Below are 9,780 nucleotides of genomic sequence, written 5' to 3' on the forward strand. Positions count from 1 at the left end.
TGAAAATTAGATGAATGATTGAACTCTAGATCTTAAACAGCTTGCCGTATTGGGTTAACCGATCTGTAAATGTCAATTATCGGCCGATAACAAACGACATACTCGTAAGAGAAAAATAACTCAGTACGCGAAAATTGTATATCATACGTCAGAATATCACGGCAATATTATTAAAAAAAAAAAAGTGTATACAAGTTTCTGTTGTACATTTTTCGGTTCAAATAATATAAGCAAGGTAATACAAAATTTAAATATTCATAATTTTTTCTTTCTTACTTTGGCTTCGGCAAACTTATCGATTAAATCTTCAAAATCAACTTCTCCAGCTGTTTCTTGTTCGATTGAAATTAATGTCTGGCCACTTAAGCGATTATGCGTCATTGTACTTCTTAAATATCTTTTAATAATATTTAGTTTGGATAAAGACCGTTTCGCTCTTGCAGAAAATGTAATAGGAATTGTTAAAAATAATAAAAGAGCAGTACATACTTCTAGAAAAATTACTGTTAAAGAATAGCCATGTATTTGGTTGGTTTTATATCTCATGTAGGTAATGTTTTCGTCATCCGGATCCATCGAATTTCGGATATAACGATCTGATTCCATAGATCCCTTAAATATCGTTATAAGCGGATTCTACTGTAGTATCATCGCAGTACACTCACATCGCTGCAATTATTGTTTTGTTCGCGACGTAACGATATTATTATAAAAATATGTTTTTCATTCTGTCTTTAAATAATACTACAACACATTTTTTGACAAGCGTACCCGAAAATAGTTTAAATTGAAAATGATCAAATACAATATATATAAATAAATATATATACATTGGTGAGAATTAAAGGAGGGAAAAAGAGGTGAATGAATATAACTACAACAACCGCCGCTGTTGCTCCATCAACACCAATGTCAACGATAGTAGGACGAACACCAGTGACAATTTATATCATCGATGCGTATTATTTTATATCGTGCTATTATTGTTTTTCTCGTAAACTCGTCAATGACTGAATGCGTGGACCGTTACGGCTGAGTTAAACGGGATTCGGATAATTGGGAAAACAGCAAATAACTCCGTTCGGCTGCAAATGATATATGAAATATGTAATCTTTTATTATGTTAGTTATGAAAAAAAAATCTTATTCGATTTTCGCAAATTATAATTATACCGGAAAACTCGTGATAAGTATATCATTGTGGGATAACCTCTGTATTGTTTGTAGTTTTTAGGATTAATTATGCAAGTGTGCGCTGACGAAATGCGTTCAACAATAAATATTTGATAGTATTAAAAATTAACTTCTATACCGTAATGTCTTCCAAATATCAGTGCTCTAACGATCAGTCTGCGGAGGATATTGGATGATGGGATCCCTAAAAGTATTTTACATTGAGTCTAGACAGTTGTTATACTTATTATTTATTACAGTAGTTGATCGTAAAATAGATCAATAGTAAAATCTGTAGATTTTATCTTATCGTACAACAACTAAATGCGTTAGTACGATTTAAATACTGACGCACGTAGTACAGGATGTACTCTTATACTGAAATGTAGTATTACCATCATTACTTTTTTTCAATAACGACACTAACTCTTTATTTTGTTTCACTTTTTTAGTAGGCCTTTTTTCTTTTAATAATTTTGTTTTTCCACTATTCAAATTATTTTCAAGTTCAATTTCCTGAACTGTAGTGTTTTCTGTTGCAGACATAATTGAAAAATCATTTACATCACTTGGATTATTTTCATCGTCAACAGTTACTGTTAAGTTATCTTCTTCTTCACTATTATTCATTTCATTCGTAGAATTCAAATTAGTCAGACCCCTTCAAAATATAATAAAAAAAATAATAATTATTAATGAGCAATTTCCAGTGGTGTAATTTGGAATTGGTTTTGGGGTGGGATTGGGATATAAATTTACACTATCATTCTAGTGGGACTACCCACACCCCCTTTAAACATTAAATCTCATATATCTCAATATTATATTAATTTATAATTATAAATTAAATGGTATAATAATGATTGTAAAAAATGTTAATTTTTAATTATTAACTTTTTCTAACTTTGTACTTACAGGTTGTTCTACAGAAATCATTCATTGATCTAATTCTTTGTTTTTCCTAAGAAAATATCCTTGTGTTATTGATTTTTAAATTTATGGATATGGGTATGCCATAATAATTACATAGAAATAAGAAATACATAAATGTATGAAGATTTAGATTATTTCAAAAAATAGTTCAACTTTATTACGACAAGTTTTAGCATAGACCTAATATATAAAAGGTCTATGGTTAACAACCACCACAGATAAATATAATTTGTTATGATAACAACCATAAATATGGTTCATCATATGGAGTGATAACGAAAACGAAGGGAAAAACTCATGATATCAATGTCGTTGTGTAATATTATACTTATATACACAAGCAATTAATTAAAATATATTATATATAACTTAAATCAGAATTAAGCTAGTTAAAAACAATTAATGGCTAGAAAAAAAGTTAGGAGCAGGATTGTGTATTTTTTCAGTCAGATTGAAATGAAAAAGGCCAGATTTAGCCTTAAAAAAGTCAGATTTGGACTTAAAAAGGCCAACATGGCATCACTGGTTAATACCTTATACCACTGAATAGAATAATATAATGATACATTGTTTGTCGACGTCGCCGAAAGCAATTTCCTAGGAAAATAAACCAAGTTTTGCTATAATACTATAAATAGTCGAAAACAAGACCCAATATATATATAGTATAATATAGTTATTATAGTAATATGTCAACCACTGTACTCATTTTATTAATAATAATGATTATAATAAGAACTTTTAGATTATATAATAAATAATTGATAAATAATTAACATTAATAATTGTTTTAGAAAAAAATTCAATGTTTCACGTTTTTGTGAAATATTGCATGCTTTAAGCACTAAACAAGAGTGGTAAATTGTAGATTTATCAGTGTTATATTTTAACTTGAGCTATACAATTTTCTTGTCATATATTATAATTGTTGAACTATCGTAGTTTTATATTAGTAAAATAAAAAAAATCTCAACTATGATTATATCCATGTATTCTTATTTCTTATCTTAAAATCTTTGAAAGCTTAGTGCTTACGGAAATGTAATTATAATTATTCTAAAAAAAAAGCGTCTGAAGGGGGATATATCCCCATATCCCCTCCCCAAAATTACGCCACTGACAATTTCTATAACTATAAATTAAATTGTTTTTAAATAAAATGTATTTAATATATTTACTCACGTTTGTTCGTAAAAACATATATCCAGAAATGATAATGCATCTGCCAAGGCCCATTTTGTTTGTTTATTTTTTGTTGATGATCCCGTCCCTAGTTTCCTACTCCTATTATTTTTATTATACGTATCTTTCATGTTTTTCCATCTCTTTTTGCAATCATCAACTGAAATAATAATAATCAATACCTATTCATTTAAATATTACAGTTTATAAAACTATTCAGACAATAGAACTATATTATTACTGTTCATATATTATACCTTAGTACCAAAATAAAATAAATATCTACCTTATGACGGTATGGATCTAGATTTGTTCCTATTTTTAAAAACAATTTAGATTATGATGACAAAATTAAAACCAAAAAACCAAACTGTATAAGACTATAAATAGTATCTACTATATTTAGTCGAATAACGTACCTACACATTTAATTGATTTTATGTGAAAATATATATAATAACAAAAATGAAATATTTCGTTCACTTAAATTATGTATACGAAATATTTAATATTATATTAGTAACCTATGTATACATACAGCAGTTATTTTCAGTTTTAATTTATTATTTTAATACTGCTGTGGCAGAAATACTACCATTTTACAATGGTAAATTTAAAGAAATGTATTAACGTGATACGTGTTTTTGTTAGATATATGGCAACGGAAGAATCACTCAGGTCATTGGCTTTTTCATTCAGGATTTCTCAAAGTTATATCACACGTATAATACAATTGGTCTTAAAAAGTTTAAGTACTCGTTTAACGCCAGTCTTATTAAAGCCTCCATTAAAAGAAGATTTAGTACGTATTGCTCATGACTTTAGAAACAAATGGAATTTTCCAAATTGTGTTGGTGCCATAGACGGAAAACACATTCGGATATTTTCTCCAAAGAAAAGTGGAAGCTTATTTTTTAAGTACAAGGACTTTTTTTCCATTGTTCTTCTTGCGATTGTGGACGCTAATTGTAAGTTTATATTTGTAGATATTAGGTCCTATGGCAAAGAAGGGGACAGTGGAATTTTCAATAAATTTAGTATCTCTCAAATGATTTCGACTGGTGAATATTTTTCTTCCCCGAAAAAACTGTCAGACTCAAATGTATCATTACTGTTGGTACATATTGGTGATGAGGCTTTTCGCCTAAACCGACATATGATGCGTCCTTATTCTAGGATTGAAACTAAGAAAGATTATCAAAAGATCATATTTAACTATAGACTTTCCCAGGCAAGAAGGACTACGGAGAATAGTTTCGAACTTCTAAGCTAAATTTTCAGAGTATTCTATACACCGATAATACTAAAAATGGAATCAGTTGATAACTTAGTGTTAACTGTATGTTGCCTTCATAATTTACTTCGTGATCGTTACTTGGAGAAAACCAATTACTATTATTATAACCTCGATGATAACAAACCACAACCATCTGAAAATATGATTTCACTGGCAAGAATAGGAGGGTATGCCAACTTTGAGGGTTTTTTTGTGAGAGAAAAATTAAAAAAAATGTTCAATAGTCCACAAGGAGCTGTTCCTTGGCAAAATCATCAATCAAATAGATTATAATAGATATTCCAGTTCCTCAATAGCATAATTATCTTAGTTATACTTAACCACGCAGTTGGTATATAAATAATATGAAAATAATATCTATATAAAATAAATGTATTTTTTTTTTAAATATAATGTTAAGATAAATAACTATCGTACGCAACAAATTAAGAATTAATTTTGAAATTTCATTAATACATATATTGAAAGGGTATACTACTTACCACTTTTATTATTCAGGTTATTTGATAAAAGCTTCCATACATTGTCCCTTATTTGTTGATCTTTGTAGTTGGCATTTTTTTAGGTCATACAAACATGGATGTTCCCTAATACATTCAGCCAATTGTATGTCTTCTTCCACAGTAAATGACACTTTTGAAGACATTTTGTGTCACACAGTGTTCGCAAAATCTCGAACTTTGAAAATTAAAATACGAATAATTAGCTACTGGCCGCGCGTCTCGTGCGATTTGACTGCTCTCGAAGCATTCGTCGCCACGCGGCTGTAGAAGCGCGCGGCCGCCGCGATCATAGGAATCGGTTATATTTAAAAAGATGCAAAGTAGTGACAGCACGGCTAAAATTAAATCGCGCCGCGTTGACCGCGCGTCTTTAGACGCGTGCATAGGAACCGCACCTTTATAGTTTTCATACAATTTAATTGCTATTATTGTAGTCTGAATAGAGAGAAAAAAAATGGCTCTTTTGTCAAGTTACGAAACTATGTATACCTAGTGTACACAATAAGAAAATTATAATTGCATTAAAAAATAAAGAACATTATACGCGCGTTACAAATCTACACATATGTAGCTAATTCGCTGTTATAAAAATGTTAAGGGAATCGCATGCAGCCCCGGAGCCGCCAACCCCTCCACCAGTTCTTGGCGCCTGTATTATCATAACTTGCAGTACGTATGCAACAGGTGTTGCACTGCACACGCATGTACATATATATATCCAAACACATACACACACGCACGTACTCTGACACATACGTATCTATTATATTTACGATAATAATACATGTATTTATATATATGGGTAATATTATTTTTGACACGTCCACTACGGATTAAATCACGCAAACGCACATGTGGTAGCGTTTACGTTTCTACAAAGGACGCCGCTCAAGTTGGACAACGACGTGATATTCCTCGCGGGGCAACTGCAACACAGAAACATAAGATCGGAACGACTGCCCGATTATCATCTTCGTTCTATTATTGTTGTATATTATTGTATATTATTTTTCTTGCGAATGTTCACTGCAGTGCGTAGTAAGCGTTTATGAGACGCATCAGGTAGTTTTCGAGCGGCAGTGTCTCTGGATGAAGAGGGATACAAAAGTGTAAAATAACCGACACTCGAATCCGATATATATATAATAATATATGATGAATGGATTTTATTCTGAGACATAGTAAATATATATACCCATATGGGCGTGGGCGTGTGAAGAGTGTACGCGTGTATTTCTTATACATACACACACATACTCTTGTTGTCGATTTTGTTCCCTCTCACTCTTTCTTCTCTCTCTCTCTCTCTCTCTCTCTCTTTATTTCACAAGGTACACATTTTTCCGGCTTAAAATCTGGTCGGTAGAACATACACACACGCTTCCAGAAGAAATATATTAAAATATTCGATGTACGTATAATACAGAATCCTTCTCCTCCTCTTTCTCATATTATCATCTCGCTCACCAGTCGCCTCGTCTAGTCATCGGCTCTGTGACAATATACGCATACAATGCACACGGATGTACAGGCGCCGACGATATTATTATTATTATTCACGTTCAACATGCGTATGTACATGTATATACATCAATACCCTTCAATGACTACGTGCTATGTACAACATATGTGTTTATTCATCACCGCTCTTTTCACTCACCCTCATGGACGTATTCGGGCATTTTACGCGTACATTTCGTGCATCTTTCTATGAATGAGCGCGTTGTACGCACGTGCAAGCACAGCAATGCTATCCAATAAAATGTATACTTATTTATATATTTGTTTATTATGTAACCTATACAAGCTTAAAAATAAAGAACTTATTTCCACATCGACTTTTGATTAAAGATATTCAGAGTTGAACCCAGATAATTCATTTTAAATCTAGATAAAAATAGTATACCGAACATTTATTTAAAGATAAAAATAAGCTCAACTAATATCATCTTTATAAAAGGTAAAAAATAATCATAATTTATCTAGATATAAGCAGATACATTTTTAAAGAACAACGATTTATATTAAATTGTCAAAAAAAAAAACACCAAAAAAAATTTCAAACCTATCATAAATAAAACATTTTGTATTTGTTTGAGGTGTTTGAAATTTCTCTCAAATTTAAAGCGTTTTATTTGTTTAGAGTAAAACAATTTTTTTTTCTTTCTTTATTTTCAATGTAGAGTAAGGTTTATCGTTTTTATAACAGCGTACTGCTTAGTTATACTAGAATTACCCTCAGTGGCGTGCGGTCAGGACAAGCTAGGTAAGCGGCGCATGCTCAGCCAAAAAGAAAAAAAGAAAAAGATTAATATTTCTGATGTTAAATGACAATTTGTTTACATTAAAATTACAAATATTTATTAATTCTTATTTTTGTGTTCAATTTAAAAAAAATTTATCAGATTTTGAAAGAAATTAAATTTTTTTTTTCGTATAGGCAATTTCACTACAGAAGCGCTAGTATTTTAGATACGTCCGTGAAGTTGGCCCCCCCACTTTGTCCTATCAACTTCAAACCTTTACCAATATTTTGGAACTAATTTGGAACTATTTGGAACCAAGTTTTCAGAATTTGGAACTTCACCCTTTTCCCGTAAAAAAAGATTTTAGGTTGGAGGGGAATAACTTCTCACAGCTCCCCTCACTTTGTCCTATCGACTTCAAACCTTCACCAATATTTTGAATCTTATTTGAAATTAATTAGAATCTAGTTTTCCGAAACATCTATAATTAATATAGGCTACAGATTTAAAAACAAATAGTAATAATAAATTAAAATTGTGAGATTTAAAATTAGTTAATGCTTAAAAAAGGAAAATTAGTTATCTAAAAGAAAAGAAATCTAAAAATTGCAAAGTTGAAATTTCAAAATTATATTTCTTAGTACATACTTAAAATATTGTTTTTAGAAATCTGTTTTTCAATTTGGTAAAAAAATTAATTTGCATTACTAGTATCTATAAATGTTATATATAGAACATTTTAAAATATATCTTTGTGATTAGCAAACAATTTTATTTTACCATTGAAATATAATATTTTAACTCCGGACCATATGTTCCCTTTGTATATTGCTATGCTCATAGGAGGGAGATTTCGGAGTATCTAAAATTAACATTTTGAAACTAGGAAGCATAATTTTTGTAGTTGTCAAATTTTGCTATCCATGTAAATATTTACAACATATAAATAACTATAAGCAACTTAAAAAAGTTATATCCTTCACCCAGGCATTATCAATTCAATGAGAACAATTTTATGGTTCTTCGTAGCTTTATATGGCATTAAACTTTGACATTACTATTTTAAACTGCCAATATAATAAGAAATTTACGAAAAGTGTATTAAAACTAAATATCTATGAACGTATAAAAATATAACAGTAAATATACTTTAATATTTTCGAACACAAACTACATTGTATAAGATAAAATTAATATAAATCATATTATTATTGGTTTTCCTTATCTTGTCATATAATTTGATGCTATTTTGAACACAATACATTCAGGCTATTATTATTGGACAAGTCCATGAAGTGTTATTTTTATGAATTTATATTTAAATGGTTCAATATACATATAGTCTTATACGGATAATATATTTTCAATACCGAGTTATTTTTATAACTATTACAATTTGCAAGATAGTCCATTCATTTGCAGAACGCTGGTGTAGTAAGATAGACGTTATTTATTTTATTTTAACTACACTTAAGACCTGGGTATAACACATAATTTTTTAAAATGAGCAAAATAAAGGTTAGTAATTATTGTAGTCAAAGTAATGAAATTGTAAACACTAATTTGTTCTAAATATTAAAATAATTAAGAGGCGGTTTATGCTAAGAAAACTTTTTTTTTTTTTAAATTATATCAATTTTAATGTTTTTCAATTTTTTTAGTCTATTTTTTTTTTTTTTGGGAAAATTGTAATTTACTGGTGTCATTATATAGAGTGTCCCTAAACTCAGCGGCATAATATCAAAGCGGGATACATAGAAGATAATCTATTTATATTTTGTTTTCTTTTACAAAATAGAATTTTTGTGCATACTTGTGATTTGTACAGTCTATACATCTATGTCCGGTCCCGTTTTGAAAATGTTAACAAAGGCCGAACTCGAACCGAACCGATTGCTAATTTTTTTTTTTTAGACCGTATTAGACTAAAAATTTAAAATAAAGTAATCGAGCGGTTAAAGGCCGGATCGCTGGTTCGAACTAACAAATTTCGGACTGTAATAATTTATTAAAATTTAATAAATATATGATTTATTCAACTTTGACGATTTTAACTTGGTAAATAATTAAAATTTGTCAATTTTACTTATTAGTTATTAAATATAATATAATATTATATTTATACATAAAGTGTTAACGGATTGTGATCTAAAATAAATGTATTGTTCTTAATATACATGATTTTAATTACCTATACCCTATTATTGATAATTAGCAAGGCTGGGCAACTAAATGATATTTTTTAACTCAGTTAAGTTAATTGAGTTCATGTTCAATTAAGTTTACAATTAAGGGGCCTCGACACTAACATTTATTAAGGGACATTGTACAGGCAATTTCTATTATTGTATTGCGGATGTGTTAGTAATTGTATACTCGTAAATGGACATTAGTGTTAGTAAGTAAATTTAGATTGGTTCCCCGACCACCGTACGACGTGACGGCA

At 29.7% G+C, this 9,780-nt stretch overlaps 1 pseudogene; it reads right to left on the reverse strand.

The window, feature by feature from the left end:
* Positions 1–255: 255 nt before the first annotated feature.
* LOC112692477 lies at positions 256–5,286 on the reverse strand (annotated as a pseudogene).
* Positions 5,287–9,780: the final 4,494 nt, after the last annotated feature.

Source organism: Sipha flava, unplaced genomic scaffold (assembly GCF_003268045.1).
Source record: "Sipha flava isolate LNK unplaced genomic scaffold, YSA_version1 73_pilon_pilon, whole genome shotgun sequence".
Lineage (NCBI taxonomy): Eukaryota > Metazoa > Arthropoda > Insecta > Hemiptera > Aphididae > Sipha > Sipha flava.